General features: G+C 42.7%; 1 protein-coding gene across 1 annotated transcript in view; it reads left to right on the top strand.

Annotated features, from left to right (window-relative positions):
- The window catches only part of NRG1 (neuregulin 1), a 261,497-nt gene that overhangs the window by 81,686 nt on the left and 161,331 nt on the right, over nt 1-18,480 (top strand). The window lies entirely within an intron of this gene.

Below are 18,480 nucleotides of genomic sequence, written 5' to 3'. Positions count from 1 at the left end.
CCTAAATGGCCCCCTCAAGGATTGAACTCACAACCCTGGGTTTAGCAGGTTAATGCTCAAACCACTGAGCTATCCCTCCCCTCATGAATACTATTGTATCAGTCTTTGCGCTTCAGAGCCTCAGTCAGAGGTGGTCCAACCTTTACAGCCTCAGAGCCAAATATATTATTTCAGAAAGGCCGAGGGGCCATACTCAGGCAGTGCAGAGGGAGAGAAAACCACCAGAGTCCCCTACTGGGAATTTCCCCATTGTGGGGGAGTCCCCAGCAAGCACTCTGGCTCCTCCCTCCCTCTCTCAGCACATGGTACTGGAATGTGCTATGCTCCAGCTATCCGCATCTGGAGCATGGCCCTGAGGGTCCTTCCAAGTCTGTTGCCAGCTGGCTCATGTTAAAGCTTCACCGTTTCTTCTCTCTTTCCCCTGTCCTGGGCTGCCCCGGGTGGCTGTGTGGGGGAGGGGAGACATTTTTGCTGAGTGCTCCCTTAGGTTCAGGAAGAGCCCGCTGAGCTCCTACCCTACTCTTTGAGGGGCTCCGGCAGCCCAGCAGGGAAGTGGACAATGCAGGAACAAGAGCTACTCTTCTCCCTCCTCTGCAGTGCAGAGGCAGCCGGCGGGGGGAGGTGCTGAGCAGATGCATCAGGGAAGGGACAGTAACTGCTGTGACTGCTCCCAGCTAGGGTGACCAGATTTTATAGGGACAGTCCCGATTTTTGGGTCTTTTTCTTGTATAAGCTGTCTGGTCACTCTACTCCCAGCAGAGGTCCTGGGGCTGCAGGAGAAGCAGTATGAAGCAGCTGTGGAGGCGGCACTCCTACATCCTCCATGTCACGATGGGGCTGATTCAGACCCTTCAGTTTGAATGTCGTAGGTTGCAGCTCAGGGAGCCACTTTTAAATTCATGACAATGTGCACATCTTCGTCTTAACACAGTCACCCTGGAGGACCACAGTTTAGAAGCCCCTACACCCACTGGCCACCCCTGGCCCAAACAGCTAGCTTTTGAGAGTTGGGAAGGCATTCAGCTCCAGAGTACATCACTGTGTAACTGATTGGATGATTGGCGGGGAGGGGCTCATCTTCCTCTGAACTAGGACCTGGCCGCTGCTGGGGTAAATGGAGCATTGGTCTGATGATCCCTCATGACAGTTCAAGTGTTCCTATAAAAAGTATTCTGCACGGTCTAGCAAACTATATAGAGATGCCCTTAATTCATGTTTAATAGCTACTGTAGGAGCATAATATAGCATTTTCAAAGCCAAATGCTTGAACATGGAACTCAGAATATTCTCTGTGCTTAAAATGAGAAATAAGATTAATGCCTGCAGATTTTTTTCTAGCTATTGGATTGATTGGTGCTTTTAACTGTGTGTCAAGGGAAAATAAGAAATTAGGGGCTGGCAAAAATCGTTCAGCCTGCAAGGTCAGAGTAATAAATGGGATCTTACATTTTTGAGGCATAACAGCAGGGCAAAAAACAACTCACCTGAAAGGCACCCTCAGGACTGGGTATTTAAAATAGCCTCTTAAGACTTCCATGACCTAATTCTGCTCTCACACTGATGTAAATGAGGAGTCACTCCATTCAAGTCAGTAGAATTAAACAGGAAAACTGTTGAGAGAGCACAAGTAGACCCCCCCCCCAGCCTTGCCCCCTCGGGTAGACAAAACACTCCCAAAGCAGAATGGTCGTGTTCTATATTCGCTTTGTACATGGGTAGACACTGACACATGGGGCATGGCAAGGCAAGATGTTTGAAGATTAGGCCCCCATATATGGTATGAAGTTGTTTAGGGTTTTTTCCTGATTTGACTGGGTCATGGCCATTTCACAGTAGTTGTTTTGAATCTTGTAACAGCCACAGGAGGTAAAATAAACTCTTTCCTTCCACCACACTGAGAAAATTTGATGTTGTTTCAGAAAACATACCAGCAGTGTCGCCATCAGCCAAACACAAGAAGGAATCTCAGAACATTGCCCTGGCCTAAATTTTCTTAAGTGACCAGTGATTTTAGGTGCCTCATTTTTGTGGGGTCCCAACTTGAAACATCTTAAGGGTGCCTGGTTTTCAGCAGGCAGGTGCTCACCACTTTCTAAGATCATGTCCCTTTAAAGTGTGTCAAGTTTGGCACCCAAAAATTGAGGTGCCCTCCTCAAAATCACTAGTCCCTTTTAAAATGTAGGTATTGGTGCTTGTAATTATCCAACAGTTCATCTGGATCAGTAGAAAAAAACATGAACAGATAATGACACTTACAGTCTTACTGAAACCACCAGGCTTGTGATCTGACTGACAACAGAACGGTCTGGGAAATCCAGGAGAGGAGGGAGAAAATTCAGGTCAAAGCCTATTCATATCCTCTTTCATCATCCAAGGATCTATGGATGATACTAACTTACCAACGATAGCGCTGTCAGGTGGTTTGTTTTCCAAATGCAAAGTAAATTATACTTGCAAGATAGTATCCATTAAGTTTATTTTTTATTATTCAATACTGAAAACTAAATTATAGCTTTTATTTTTCTCATCAGTGTAGTTCTGTGTGATAGAATTTCCCCTGCAGGACTGGATGAGCTAAGTGAGCAAATCGCTAGTAATTGGAGCCCTTTGTGCTATCATTAGCAAGGGCTGCCGAGGTCATCTGAGCAGCTAGGGGATGGAAGTCATTTTTCTTCTGTTTTTAGGGCTGCAGTGACCTGAAACAAATCCCTCACAACCTATAACTCTTTTCTGTATGATGCTGGTGAGGGAGAAGTAATTCTGAAACATTACCTGCAAGACAACTCAGTGCCTTGGTATCACGTGCTTTTAGTTAACTATGTGCTTAAGACCAGAAAGCAAAATTCAGTTGGCTTTGCAGTGTTAAGAGAATTGCTGTAAAAATGTTCTGATTCATCACCATGACAGTCAAATATTGTGTTGCATGGCCTTGCTCTTATTTTACAAAGTGTCCCTAAAGACGTATTCTTGCTTGTAAAATTATAACATGATGAGATTCTAAAGTAACCATGTGCGGTGTTGATGCACCAGACAATTAGTGAAGTACCAGTCATAATCAGAACCTTGCACTGCGGCAAAATCTCTGCATGGGGAGAAGTGGGTGGGTGATCGCTGTGTATCGGATGTTCCATAGAGTGTTTTGTTGGGCACTGTCTCTGTGTACGCTGTATAAGCACGAGGAAGAGTTTCTGAGCACTTTTGACCTGCTGGTAACCCGTGGGCTGGGATCAACAAGGGGGAAGCCAGTCACGTTGGGATCTCAGCCGGGATCAGTGTGGGGGAACTGTTTGCAGGACAGAAGAGGCAGATGGGCTTGCGGCTGAGGGGAGAGGAAAATCAGACCTTGGGAGGGCTTAGGTGGTTCTGCTTCATGGGGATGGCAGGGAGTTGTCCAAGGGTTTATGGAAAGGTGAGGGGCCTTGAAGGTCTGTGGAGAGACAGTGTGAGGGTACCAGTGTCAGGAAGCCAGAGTGCTTGGGAGAAGGAGAAGAAACTGAAGAGGAGTTTTCTCTTTTTCATTCATCCACACAGAACACGAATCATCCTTGATGTTCTTGGGGTAAAGCTAGTTCAAACTAATGAGCAATAGCAGTGGGAAACATTGGACTTGAAAAGAGTCAAAACCTGTAAGAGAGTCAAAGGAAGGATCAAAACCTCTGGGCAGAGTATTTGTCTGAAGGGGTACTGCTGAATAATGAGGATTCCTCACTCACAGAGTACTGCTGCAGTGTAATTATTTCCACATGGCCTCAATTCTACAAAAGCCCCACATTTATTTTTCCTAAAATAGATCCTCAACAGTCCTGTTTGGGAAGTCCTGGTTCATAAAACCCATGTGAGCTACTTAACCGGGTGTTTGACCGTCTTTATTCTGGAAAAATAAAAAAAGAGAGAGGAAAACCCCAACCCTTTTTGGAATGAACTCTGGCCTTATCATTCATTAAAGACCAAACCCATGCAATGTGTGAGAAGGCAGAGTATTTGGGCTCTAGGTGGATGCGGGGGTGGGGGGGTTAGAAAGGCGAAATCCACCACCTCCAACCTGGGGAAAGGCTATGGTAACAATGCAGCTCTCTTCAGAAGTGCTGATGCTAAGGGTGCAACCGCACCCCCTGGCTTGAAGTGGTTTCCAACATATACAGGGTTTACTGTTTGGTTTATATTGTTCCAGGACCACTGGCTCCTTCTTCTTTGACTGCCATTGTGTGGATTGAAATAGCAGCTCTGGTCCTTCTCTGCGAATTGTGTCCTCTAATCCACATGCATCACAGCCTGCTGTGCAAGCCTATGACTAGCCAGGCCAGAGAACTCTTCCAGGGTGTGCAGGAACTCCTGCACGGCTGCTCCTCCCATGGTCCTGCTGTATAGTTTCTGTTCAGATCTGAAGTGGAGGGCAGCACCTGGTGTTGACCCTCTGCTGTCTGGATGAATTTCACTTTATTTTCTCCTAAACCTAAATGACAAGAACGGCCATGCTGGGTCAGACCAATGGTCCATCTAGCCCAGTATCCTGTCTTCCGACAGTGGCCAATGCCAGGTGCTTCAGAGAACAGGGCAATTATCGAGTGATCCATTCCCTGCTGTCCACTCCCAGCTTAGAGGCTAAGGACATCCAGAGCATGTGGTTGCATCCCTGACTATCTTGGCTAATAGCCATTGACAGACCTATCCTCCATCAACTTATCTAATTCTTTCTTGAACCCAGTTATAGTTTTGGCCTTCACAACATCCTTAGGCAAGGAGTTCCACAGGTTGACTGTGTGTTGTGTGAAGAAATACTTCCTTTTGTTTGTTTTTAAACCTGCTGCCTATTAATTTCATTTGGTGACCCCTGGGTCTTGTATTTTGTGAAGGGGTAAATAACACTTCCTTATTCACTTTCTCCACACCAGTCAAGATTTTATAGCCCTCTATCATATCCCCCTTTAGTCATCTCTTTCCAAGATGAACAGTCCTAGTCTTTTTTAATCTCTCCTCATATGGAAGCCATTCCCTACCCCTAATCATTTCTGTTGCTGTTCTCTGTACCTTTTCCAATTCTAATATATCTTTTTTGAGATGTAGCAACTGGAAGTGCATGTAGTATTCAAGATGTGGGTGTACCCTTGATTTACATAGTGGCATTATGTTATTTACTGTCTTATTATCTATCCTTTTTCTAAGAAGTCCTAATGTTCTGTTGGCTTTTTTGACTGTTCCCACACACTGAATGGATGTTTTCAGAGAATCAAGAGCATGCACAATTGTGTTAGCCCAAAGCAGTTTAACTATGGTCTACACAAATCAGAAGATGGGCTGTCTGCAGATCCCACCCCCTCCCGCATCTATCATCAGGTGAATTATTAAAACAGAGGCAGAATAAGATGTAACACACAAATATTTATTATGCCACTAGTCAGTGAACTAGACAAGGACCCCTTCAGACAATACAAAACATAAGGAAGACACACTCGGTTGTTAACAGTTACCAGAGCGTGAAGCTCAGAGCCCTTAAACCCCCTTAACCTATGGATGTAAAACAGAGGAAAACCGCAGTGGGTATTACAATACCATATCCTGAAGACAGGGACACAATGACAAAGACTCAGGATACCAACAGGGATAGTGGTGAAAATCGGGAGCACTGGACACCAAACAGGAACTCAGGAACTGGGTATTCTTCTCCCTCTGGACAGGTCCTCTGGGCAGGTCTTCTCCCTCTTGGGCAGATCTTCTCCCTCAGGTAGGTCTTCAGTCTCTGCTTGACCTCGTAGTCCAGTGCAAGTACGCGCTCACTAATGGTATGTAGCAGTTGAGTGCAAGTATGTCAATAGAGACCAAGAATCCGAACTCCCATGAGTCCTGGTCCCTCCGGGGCTCCTGGCAGCTAGCTGAGCTGTGTGGGACTCTGGCTGCCACTCAGATGGACAGCCCTGAGTGACAGGCCTGCCACTTATTAAATAACCTGTGGTTGCTAGGCAGAGTATGGCTGTCACATGACTCTACCTGACCTGACCTTTTCCTGCCTTCGTTTGAAAAAGACTGAATAGGCACTAAATCATCTGAGAAAGAGGGTATCCAAGATGGAGGCTTAGCTGTCCTTTCACAACTCCAAGATGGACATTACATAAACAGATTTTACCCAACAAGTGGGAAAAAAAACCCTCAGCTAGCTCTAATACTCAATTTAGAGATGTGACATGTCAGCTAGCAGTGCTCATCTCTTCTATCCATAGATAATAATTTGTTCAATCCATCCCAGACATAGCTAGATATCTTCACAACATTACAGTTTTTCACAGTGCAATAATGTATTTTCCAACCTGCATATTAAGCGGAGCAGATTCAGACAGACACAGCAAGGATCACGCAAAGGCATTCTGGCAGTCACACTATCTCAGGCTCAAAATTGTGCTTCCATTTAAAATTATACACACTAAACAGCAAAAACTATATTGATTGTATTAGGAGATTGTATTTTTAGAGTGTGTTAATATGAATGTACACTGTCCAGGATAACTGTCTCACTAGTCAGTAGCCTGCATAATAAAACGTTCTAAATGAAATCACTTGCTTTTTGCTAGTGATGGGTGAACTGCTTCAGGCCAAATAAGAATGGGCTCAAACCTTCCCCCATCTCCCAAATTGTACCCAACCCCTCCATAAAGATTAGTAAAAAGTGTGTGCTAATTATTTCTCTCCAGATAGATGCTCAATAAGGACAACCCTCTCCTCAACTATAACCCTTCTTCTGAGCCCCACTGCCTTCTAAATTAGCAGCAACCTCAGGTGGCCCTAGGATCTACAGCATAGAATGCACTGCCCTTTGGATACACTTAATCATACAGCCTTCCTTGTGAGATCTAGGAGCTGGAGATGAAGCCTCCTGCAAATAGCTGGACAGATCCCTGTTATCACAGGTGGGAACTGAGTTTTGGGAGGGGAAGGAGAAGACTTTTCTGAGATAAAGCCCAGAGGTTTTTGTAGAGCTCTCCCAGTCTGGGGGCATCCTTACAACAGGGATCTACCCTTTAAAAATTACATTGTGGGGTTCCATGTACCCTGCCTCTAAGTGACTTTCAGTTCCAGTTTGCACCATTTACAAATAGAGTTGTTTTCTCTCTGCTACTCCTGCAAGCTAGAGTCAAACTGGGTTCTCTCCCGATATCATCACCAGTAATAAAAAATCAGGAAGCCAGCTCATGTTCTCCATTACCCCTGTGCCAGCCTTCTAGCCTTCAGAACAGTTGCCTGGGTATAAGTGAGGATGTAGTTTGGTCTGCAGAACTTTATTATTGGTGAAAAGATGCAAGAAGGGTATTATAATTTATTACAATAGAACCTTGAGGCTTCAAACCAAAATTGGGGCCCCATTGCGCTAAGTGATAGATAAACACATAGCGAGAGACGGTCGCTACCCCAAATAGATGAAAATCTAAATAGACATGTGTGGGAGGGGAAAACAAGGCATGGAGAGGGGAGTGACTTACCTAAGGTGGCAGAACTGGGAATAAAACCCAGGTCTCCTGACTCCCAGATCAGGGCTTGAGCCACTGAACCACACTGCCTCCCTGATACTAGTGAGGAAAGAACCCAGCAGAAATATGAACACACTGAGTATGCGGCACGTGCAGTAAGAAAAAACATTTTTTGTTGGTGAAGGGAGCAAGCTAGAGCTGGTATCTCAGGGAGGAGGAGGGTGCAAACAATAAACCTGGAATCCAACAATACCAATTTTACCACTTTGAGAGCTCTGGATGCTTGCATAGTTTTTGGCTAAGCCTTCTGGCTTCTGGATGATTACCCAAACCTCCAAATGGATCAAGGCTTGCTCACTGTTAGTTTTTCTGTAATTCAGAGAACAGATCATTTTTGGTTTGAAATGAACCATTAAGGCCAATAGGGTTCCCCTGCTGTCTAGTTTTCAGAGATTTTACCTGTTCTGTTTTTTTTAATGCTGCTAGCAAGAAAAGCAAAGGAAATTGCACTACAACAGTTACCCTCCACTGATCATAGAATCATAAAAATATAGGACTGGAAGGGACCTCAGTAGGTCATCTAGTCCAGTCCCCTGCACTGAAGGCAGGTCTGAGGAATAACTAGACCATTGTTGACAGGTGTTTGATGGTAAAGGTCTGACTGAAACCTACACAAACAATAAAATGCAAAGCTGAGAGTGAAACTCAATTCTGAACTCTCTCTCTCTTATGTCTAATTATTGCAGCACATAGGATGTGTAAGATGACCTGCTATCTGGGGACCCTGTAACATACAGGCTTATTGGGGTGTGTTAAGATTTTGAGATGGAGTTTCTGTCTTAAGTCTGAGTTTCCTTAGTTTTATTTGACTCCACTGTATTCTGAGTTTAGCAGATGTTCACTTTTAATACTCTCTCTACATTAGAAATACAAACAAGATGGTGCCGTGGCTCCTGCAGCATTGAATATGTGCTCAGAATAAAGAATTGGAGGACAAATAGAATAATAATAATCTATCATTTATTTACCATCTTTTATCCCAAAGGAGCTCACACTGCTTTACCGTAACAACAAAATATATTTCTATCACTTCACTTACCACTGAAATGTAGACACCTCTGGGTGAAACGACACAACTGTTTTAACAGTGCCTAGCAACACTGCGCAGTCATTTAGTGCAGAGCAGGAAGTGAAGAATACTGTATCCAATTGAAACAGCTGAGGGAATTTAGATAGGCAGAAGGCAGTTACTCATATTGCAATTTTGCTAGCACAGTGGGACTAACAACCCCAGCTCTTGTCAAAAGTACTACAGGATCTCTGACCACAAGTATTCAGGACACAGTTCCACATCTGAAAGACAGCACCTCTCCAGTAACTCAGTGCCCCTAATATCAACACATGGGGCATTGAGTCAGAGAAATACTCTGCTGCTTCATGCATTACAGAATCAGCCCCCAAGAGTTTATTGTCATCTCTGCTGTAGGGATTTTGCAAGTGACACTGGGCAGGTTGAGATAATTAATATGAATCTAATTACATTTCCTATTTAAGGACAAAAGCTGGTTGCAGAAGGGATCACAAAGGAAACAGTTACAATCAAATAGTTAACATTTCTCAGACTTCTAGGAGATGCACAATCTTCAGTCGCCCTCAGGTTCTCAGCCCTGGAGTGGTATTAAGTATCTGCCTCCAACTACTTAATCTCACTGCATTTTCTTTAGCTATAATCTTTGGTTCTTCTTTCATTCCAACAGAGGGAGTTAGGTTGGCGATGCAGGTTTGAGCTGAATTAGCCAGTTCCATGAGAAAGTTTCTACACATCATCCTTTGGAGCACAGACAATTAATACAAAGTCAATTCTCTCCTGTGCTGCTCTTTCCAGTGGAGGTCAAAGAGGTAAAAAGCAGTGATTGGTCTGAGCGCTATTAAAGTTGGAAGAAGCTGACACTGCAGTTGCAGAGGAATAAGTGGAAGAGTTTATAATGCCTAAATACAGCTGGCAGCGTGGAAAGGGTATTAAAGTACATTAGCTTTATCCATCTGCATATTTTTTCTGTGTGAGGAATAAATCCATGAGGCTGGCACTTGACTCAGCAGTTGAATACGATTAGATGATATTCAGGGCCTTAGAACAGTTCCCCCCACACACCCATTTATTTCCCCCTCAGTGTGAAGGCTATGACCACTTATTCCAAACAGAATGCTTTTGGAAGGTCACTGCTGATTCATAGTGCTGAAATGCACCATAGGATGTCTCATAGCCTGTTCCCTTGACAAAACTCTAATGCTGGGGCCCTGTGAAATAAATAAATATCCATGCCAGAAGGAACCACCACTGTGGTCATCCAGTCTGACTTCCTGCATAATAGAGGCCCATAGCACCTCAAGCAATATGGATATAAGTGCCTCGTGATAGGACCCACTTATGACAATTTGAGATCTTTGAGGATTCAGTAGGTGAAACTCTAGAAGCTTGGAAGCTCTGTTTAGATGCCAGACTCCAAACTGAATAAATACCTCACAAGATAATTGGCCGGACGCCTCAACACTCTTTGTGATATCATTGTTCCGTTACCTTGTTTTGTGTGGAAACTGGCTGATTAACCGATTACAGGCCTGTATTAACCTTCTTGAACTGCTGGATTAATTGGGAAATTCTGTAGTCTTCCCCATTTTATATAATACAGTGAACGAGGTGAAGTAGGGTCATGAATTGGGCTGAATGACTCTGTCTTGTTCACGTCATTAGTTGTGTAGTGTGTTGTGACTGATGCTGGCATGTGTAACTGAGTTGGCAAGAGCAAACGGGACAAATGCCCACTTTTGTCAAAAAAGTGGAGTGTGGAGGAACGTATGGGACGCAAGCGGCGATGCCAACCCTGCATGGGGGGGGGAGAGGCAGGGCTCAGGAGAGCGGCTCGGGCCATGTCCCATTTTCCTTTTGGAAAATATGGTCATCCTACCAAAACCCATGGAAGTGGATGGAAAACTCATACTGGCTTCAGGGGGCTTTTGATCAGGCTCTTAACCTCTCAGGATGGGATCATCATAAAGCTCACCATTCCCCCCCCCCCCTGCTCCAAGGGTAAAAATGCCCATGGACTTCAGTGGGAGCAGAGTTAGGCTGAGACTGAGCACATTTGAAAATCTCAGCGGGTGGAAAATGGAAATAATCACACCTCCCTAGCTCCCAAGGGTGGGGATGGTTTGCACCGATGTCACTCCTTTCACTTCACTAGAGTTATGTTTGATGTATACCAGTGTGGGTGAGACCAAAATTGGGCCAGCAGTGTCTGTGCTGATCATGTAATTATAGACACCTTGTCACAGAGGGATATGTTTCTATTGCTACATTACTGATTCCACAGGAGGAAAAAATCTAAAGCTGTCACTATGACAATAACAAATAGTCACGGTCACAGGCTTCCCTCTGGCTATCATCTTTTGGACAGCAGTTCTTAATATACCTAGTAGTATTGGGGCAGCCTTCTCTGATTCATCCCCCTTTTAAATTTTATTTTCAAGGCATAACAATAATATAGATTGAATAAAATTCCATTGGAGCCAATGGTATTAGCCAACCAGAGATCCGTTGAGTTACAGCGGAAGATACGACCTTGACAAGATACAAGCAATTCAGACATTCTGGTGCATCAAGATATGTCATTATGCTGAAATCAAGAATGTCACTGCACTCTAAAAAAGCATAACAGAGCCAAAACGCTCAATTAAAGACTGAAAACGGATCCTCGTGGAACTCAAAACTTAGTGTGGAAATGCTGCGCATGAAGAACAATATTTGTGTTTTAATTAAGTAATTATAAATTGCCCTAAAATTTAGGAGACTGACACAATGGAATTCTAGCTACTATATATCTATCTCTGTCTCCTTCCCTCTCACCCTCTGGGTTTTGTACTGGTGTTCATCACTCTTATGAACCCCTAGCACCTATGATTGGAAAAGCAAGGTTCCCAGGGGACTTCATGAAGTCTTCTTTCTTTCTTTTCAGTTCAGAGGAGGCTCTATTTGTAAATATCATTCTGATTCTGGTAGGAAATCCTTATAAAAGAGGAAGGTCTTGCAATGTTTCCTGAAGGTGGTCTGGCTCTGACTTACTCCACTCTCCCTGAAAGTTTGTTCCACAGCTGGGTTCACTTCGATTCAGAAGCTTGGCTCTCTATCGGTCATGTGGTGCATCCTGGGCTTTCTGATCTTCACTGTCCCAGAGGAATGCAACTGTATTGGCAGTCCATGAAGAAGCAATCTCTAGTGTGGCCGGAAGATGATCCATTAATGACTTTGTGGGATTAGCATCAAGTGGCAGTGGAAGAAGTTTGGGATTGAGGGACTGGAGCACAAGGCTGATATGCTGATGGCAGCCTAACCTCTGTGGGAGGCAGGTACCTGCATTCGGCACAAGCTGGAGCCTTTGCTTAGCTTCAGATAGAGTGAATTAGAGTCATCCAGTCTGGAAGTGACAAATGCATGGATCACTGGCCAGGTCATTGCCTGAGAGGAAGGGGCAAAGTTCATTAGTGAGCAGTAGGTGAAAGAAGGTTATTTTTGGTCATTAACACTACTTCATCACCTAAGCTTTGTAATGTGTCAGATGGGATTCAGAGGTATCAGAGGGGTAGCCGTGTTAATCTGTATCCACAAAAACAACCAGGTGTCCGGTGACACCTTAAAGACTAACACAGGGGTCAGCAATCTTTCAGAAGTGCTGTGCCGAGTCTTCATTTATTGTCTCTAATTTAAGGTTTCGCGTGCAAGTAATACATTTTAATGTTTTTAGAAGGTCTCTTTCTATAAGTCTATAATATATAACTAAACTATTGTTGTATGTAAAGTAAATAAGGTTTTTAAAATGTTTTAAGAAGGTTCAATTAAAATGAAATTAAAATGCAGAGCCCCCCGGACCGGTGGCCAGGACCCGGGCAGTGTGAGTGCCACTGAAAATCAGCTTGCGTGCCGCCTTCGGCACACGTACCATAGGTTGCCTACCCCTGGACTAACAGATTTATTTTATTTGTAGATGCAAATAAATCTGTTAGTATTTAAGATGCCACCAGACTCCTCATTGTTTTTGAGGATTTAGAGGATTTGTACCACGTTGCCTTCGATGAAAATGTCCTAGTTAATTCTTCAATTGTTTCCTCTTCTAACCAGCACCAATTTGGATTTGTTCTTTGAAAGATAAATTAAAAGATTCTGATTAATAGATAAAGATAGCTAGATACACTGCTAGATTTGGAATAATTTGTAAAGTTCATCATTCTAAACAAATGTTTGTTTTAAAAACAATTCATTGATATATTACCTTTTGCTTAAAAATTTTTTAGTTATGTGCTCTGGGTTATATTTTCAGAGCCACGTATATAGAGAACTAGATGCACGGATATTTTTAATTGGCTCAAGGTGCACTGTTTTGGAAATGAACCTATACAATATGCGTACTCTGTCACCACTAGCATGGGAATACCAATCACTGCAATTGAGACATGACCTGGATCTCCACTGGGTCATATATATAGCAGCTCTAATCATGGGAATTAATAGGAATCTTGTTCCCTTTCACTTCTGTTCTTACAATGCTGTGCTAAACTCTCCTCCAATAGATATTACCCTTCACACACTTTGCATCTTTTTCCCTTGTAAATTGTGAAATCGTCTGCCTTTTGGTAACCTCTTCTAATTAGATGCAAATCAGAAAAGTTACATCTCTGGTGACTTTCATTTTCAAAATGTTATTGGAGATTGTTTGCAGTTAATGCATTTTTATAATTCGTGTTATGGTTGTTCGTGAAACTCTGCCTTTTACACAGAGTAGAGCGAAACAAGTGTACTTTATGTAGCTATTAAAGCACAATCACTTAAAAATACTATTGTTTGTCATAATGTATATCCCTCTGAATACATACAGGTAGGTGGCTAGTTATCTGTGGTATGTTAGAAATGCATGGCAAGTTGGCACATACAACCCATTCAGATTGTCAGGAAGTAAGCTACTGCCCTGGAGCAATTGTGCTTCCTGAATCATGGATTTGTGCGTCTGAAGGGGTGTCAATATTTTTCTTCAATAAATATATAAATATATAATGTCTTGCATGTTCCTTCCTATGATTTTTTTTCCTTTTGACTCAAAGGTTAGACATTTCCTCTTTATTAGGGATCTACAGGTAAGCAAATCTAGGGAGCTGATATAGACCTTATTAGTAATTAATTAAATCTAAAAGATTAGTTATCAAAGTTGCCCTTTCACATCACCATTGTAGTATAGGGTCGGATTCTCTCCTGCGCCTAGACCTAGCCCTTCCAGCGCTAGGGGAGGGGAGCTGTTTATGACTCCCTGATTTTCAGACTGCCCTGGCCCTCGTGTGAGTTAGAGCAGCATAGGGGTTTCTCTAATTTCTGACAGCAGGTGTTGTCCCTACATGACCAGATGAGAACTGGCCCCTGTCATGGCCCATCCCTCCCCTAATATGCCACCTACCTTGGGCTGGGGGGTGGTTGGCTTTATACCAAGGGGATTCTAACCTTGGCCGCTCTCACCAGATTCATAGATTCTAGGGCTGGAAGGGACCTTGAGAGGTCATCGAGTCCAGTCCCCTGCCCTCATGGCAGGACCAAATACTGTCTAGACCATCCTGGCTAGACATTTATCTAACCTACTCTTAAATATCTCCAGAGATATTTCCACAACCTCCCTAGGCAGTTTATTCCAGTGTTCAACCACCCTGACAGTTAGGAACTTTTTCCTAATGTTCAACCTAAACCTCCCTTGCTGCAGTTTATGCCCATTGCTTCTTGTTCTATCCTTAGAGGCTAAGGTGAACAAGTTTTCTCTTTCCTCCTTATGACACCCTTTTAGATACCTGAAAACTGCTATCATGTCCCCTCTCAGACTTCTCTTTTCCAAACTAAAAAGAGGGGGCAGAGAATCTGGACTATGGTTTATATTCCTGATCCCAAACCAGCTGGGGTTATGAAGAGTTTTTCCAGACCTGAGAACTTGTCTTCCAAGATTCAGCATGGAAAAGCTTTTTTATCATAAAGTCTTAAAACTCAGAGTAGAGGTTGAATGTGGAAGTGTTTGGCTGGACACGGAACTGGAGCTTTGAAGTATCTACAAGCATCCTGTGTCTGAGGTTATGTTCTCATAATGCATTTCTGTATGTAGTGGTATTAGTGTCAGAAATGAAGCTCAGATAATAAAGTCATGACAAGTTCTGAAGTGCAGAGGATGGAATAGAGAACACACTGACTTTTATTAGTGACATTTACTCTGTTAGTATTCAGAGTTACATGAACTGAAATTTTTAATAATATGTTCAAATTTTTGACAAGGTATTTTGGAGAGTCTGTCTTTGGCATCTAAAGATGTGAGCACGTTTGTTGGTGTGAATTACTATAATGGTTGATTTTTTAATAGAAAAAGATAAAGCAGCATTCTGGGAAAGAGATTTTACTTCCTACAATAAACCAGAGTGCATGTTTTTTAACAGCACAGTTACACTGATTGATATGTCTTGTCTCCACACAGACTTGGAGAACATAGAAATTCCCATACTGGCTCAGCCCCATGGTCCTTATAGTCCATGTCCTGTCTCTGACAATGGCCAACCCCAGGTTGTTCCTTCTGAATGTCTTTAATGCTAAGTAACATAGCCAGGGATGTTCTCATTATCCATGTCTAATATGTCATTGAATTCTACTGAGCACTTACCCGCAAGGATATTTAGTGGAAGAAGTTCCACAAGCTAGTTCTGAGCTGAGTTAAAAAAATCAGATTTAAATGCTTTGTATTTTAGTATAATTGAATGTCATCTCTTCTTCCATTATAAGAAAGCAAATAGGAGTGCCTGGTTTTACCTTTTCTCTACCATTCATTATTTTGTATTCCTTTAACATGTTTTTATTATTTAAACCCTTGTAAATCTGGAGTAACTCCACTGAACTCATGGGAGCGATACAGGAATTGCACATGTGTAGATGAGCTCAGAATCTAACCCATGAGCCCTTTTTTAAAATGTTCAGTAACAGCTCTCTCCCTTCTTTCCTTCTGATTTCTTTCTTTCCCTTAAAATGTGTTATAGAACATGCAAAGCACTTGGATAAATCATTTTGTGCTACTTATTATGTACGTGAAATGGTGAGTATTAATTGCCAAGTGCTGAAATAGCACTCGTTTTAGTATCGCATGGTCTGCTAAAGGTCAGAAGAATCTTTAAAAACTAATTACACAGTTAAATATATAATATGCCCTCGGGCTACAGTCCTCTTTGTTCAAATGCACAACTACATTTTGTGGCACAGAGTTACTGTTCAGGTTCTCCTGCCCAATGGGATCTGAATCCAAACCCCTCTCCGGTGTCTAGACGTACTCAAGAGTTGTATTGTATCTATTTATTATTATTTTCCATTTGTCATTTGGGGAGTTAAGAAGCTTCAGAAGGAGAATGTTGCAAATATGGATTCCACGTGTTTTTGCGGTCTTAGACAAATAAGTAGTTGAACAAATTTAACAGACAGCCCTGATTGCTGTGTGTCAACCCCAGGCTTCATGGGAGGCTAGAGGGGAAATCGGCTGCACCTGTGTACAACCAGAATATTTGGGCTCTATGTAGGTGAAGTGCAGTGGTGACATTAAACCTCACACTGGGACTAGTGGACTGAAGTGCCAGACAGCCTGTGGCCCCTTCTTTTGGCCCACCTCCATTATGCCTTTCTGTGACATGTAGAATGTTAACAGGCCTTTCCCCACAATCCCTCTGTGCAGCACCTCATCAGGGCGTAAGTGGTTACTTGAAACGGGAGTACATCCCAGTACACTATGGAACTGTTAGTGCATGGTAGCAGGGTCTACACAGCCAGTTAGCACATGGCAGGCTAGTGCACTGAAGATTCACACCATGGCTTGCTGTGCATTAAGTCACTGTGTAGACAAGACCTTGCACTGGCCCTCAACAGCATAAGTGAATTTCACCATAGAAGACAGGAGCTGAGCAAGAGCACTGTGGTGACACAGTGAACCAGAGCATGACTCTTATCACTCGGCTACACTGCAAAAAGAAAAAAAGAAAAGAAAACCATGGCCACAAGGCTCAGAGCCTGAGTCAACTGACTCAGGTTTACACTACAGGCCTAAACAGAGCAGTATAGACTTTCCCGCTAGGGCTGGAGCCCAGGCTCTGAGACCCTTCCCCCTCCTGGGTTTCAGCCGGAGTCAGAGTATCTACACTGCTATTTTTAGCCTCATAGTGTGATTCCTGCAAGCCCAAGTCAGTTACCCAGGCTCTGAGACTCGCTGTTGTGGCATTTTTTGCTGTGTAGCTGTACCCTTAGAGCTAATTTCTTCTTTTTTTAATATCTTGAGTTGTGCATGTAAAATATGCCATAAAATTGTGGGTAATTGGATATGAATTGTGCATGCAATGACATAGTCACTGGGTAATACCTATGCATTCATGTCCTATTACTCCCCCCAACAAGAGTGCAGTGATAGTGAGCAGGCTTGGAGGCAAAGACTTCAATTTACATATGCCAGTGAGTTTTCAACATATGGGCCCAAACAGCACTCCGCCATTCATTTGCATATTGAAGGGATTATTAATTATTACCCAGCAGTCTGCTTTCCTTTTCATTCTTTACGAATCTGTTACTTGGGATGATATTTGATCTTGGCTAATTTTATTGTTCTTAAATGTCTTGTTAACATTAAACTGTCATTCACCAAAACCTGCAACCAGCTGTGATAAAAGACAAAAAGCAAAAAAGTAGAAAATGCCTACATTGCAGAACAGCACATTGAGCAAACACAGCTCTCATCGAAACACCTTAGCTAGGCACTAGCACAGTTTTATTCAAATAAAATCAAATTATTTTTAAAACTTGTTTTAGAAAAACAGCAACTCGTCACTAACACTGCTGAGGAGTTAAATAATTCAAACAAACATTTGGTTTCTCCATCATAAAAAACTAGGATTCACCTGCTTCATTTTCTTTTGCATTACAAACTATCGAAGGCAACAATTTGGTTGCACAAAATGGCACATGCAGTTTTTACAAAGCACTAAGAGCCAGATTTACAAAGGTATTTAGGCACTTAGAGAGGCAAGTAAGCTCCTACTGGAATTTACGAAGCACCTGAGCAATTTAGGTGCCTAATGCCCAGTGAAAGTCAAAGGGGTTTAGGTGGCCTAGTTCATAGAGCACATTTGTAAATCCCACTAGGTTCCTACATTCATCTTTAGGTGCCTTTGTAAATCTCACTCCAAGTACCTACATTTTTGAAAAAAGAGGTAAGATTTTGTAAGCAGATTAGATGTGGTTTTGGTGCTAAATAATGCCTGGGACTTTCAAGGAGATAGAGTTTGTACCATAATTTCATGACTTTTGCCTTTTTCATCCTGACAAGCTTCATGACCTTTCATAAACTTTCCAAGATAAAATTGTAGCTTTGCTACGACTGAGTGTGCACAGGAACACAAGTAAGAAAACTCAGCGGTTTATCTAATGATAAAAGCTGAGTAATATACCAAAGAGCAGAAAAGAAGATTGACTGTTCTTTTTGGACAGACGTAATTGCTCTCAGGGTCACATTCAGTGTCCATCTGCTGTGGTAGTCAGGTGTTCTAGGAACGATGTGAGAGAGGCGTAAAGCATCATGCACACAACTGTAACATTGTAAACACATGAAACACAATTAGGATAGCAGTGATAGTAATAAAAGAAAGCAGGAGTATTTCCATCCATGAACAATTACAAACATGGTGATGGGGTGGTGGGGGAAGACATGGAAACAGAAGGAAATGATTCCCCCCAGTGAGGTTGAAATATTAGTGGATTAAAAATTAAACTTCCATCTATTTAGCTTTATACCAGCCAGTCACTGATCACATATACATCAACCTCCCACAAACCAGTCTTGCTATTTAGCCTTTTGTTGATCTGGCCAGAGAAGAAAGTGAAATTGACCAGCTGTACAAATGGTGTATGTGAATTCTGACATCAGCAAAA

This window comes from Mauremys mutica, chromosome 6 (assembly GCF_020497125.1).
Source record: "Mauremys mutica isolate MM-2020 ecotype Southern chromosome 6, ASM2049712v1, whole genome shotgun sequence".
NCBI classification, from domain to species: Eukaryota; Metazoa; Chordata; order Testudines; family Geoemydidae; genus Mauremys; species Mauremys mutica.
The sequence above is the reverse complement of the archived record's forward strand: the minus strand, read 5'-3'. Positions and strand labels throughout refer to the sequence as shown.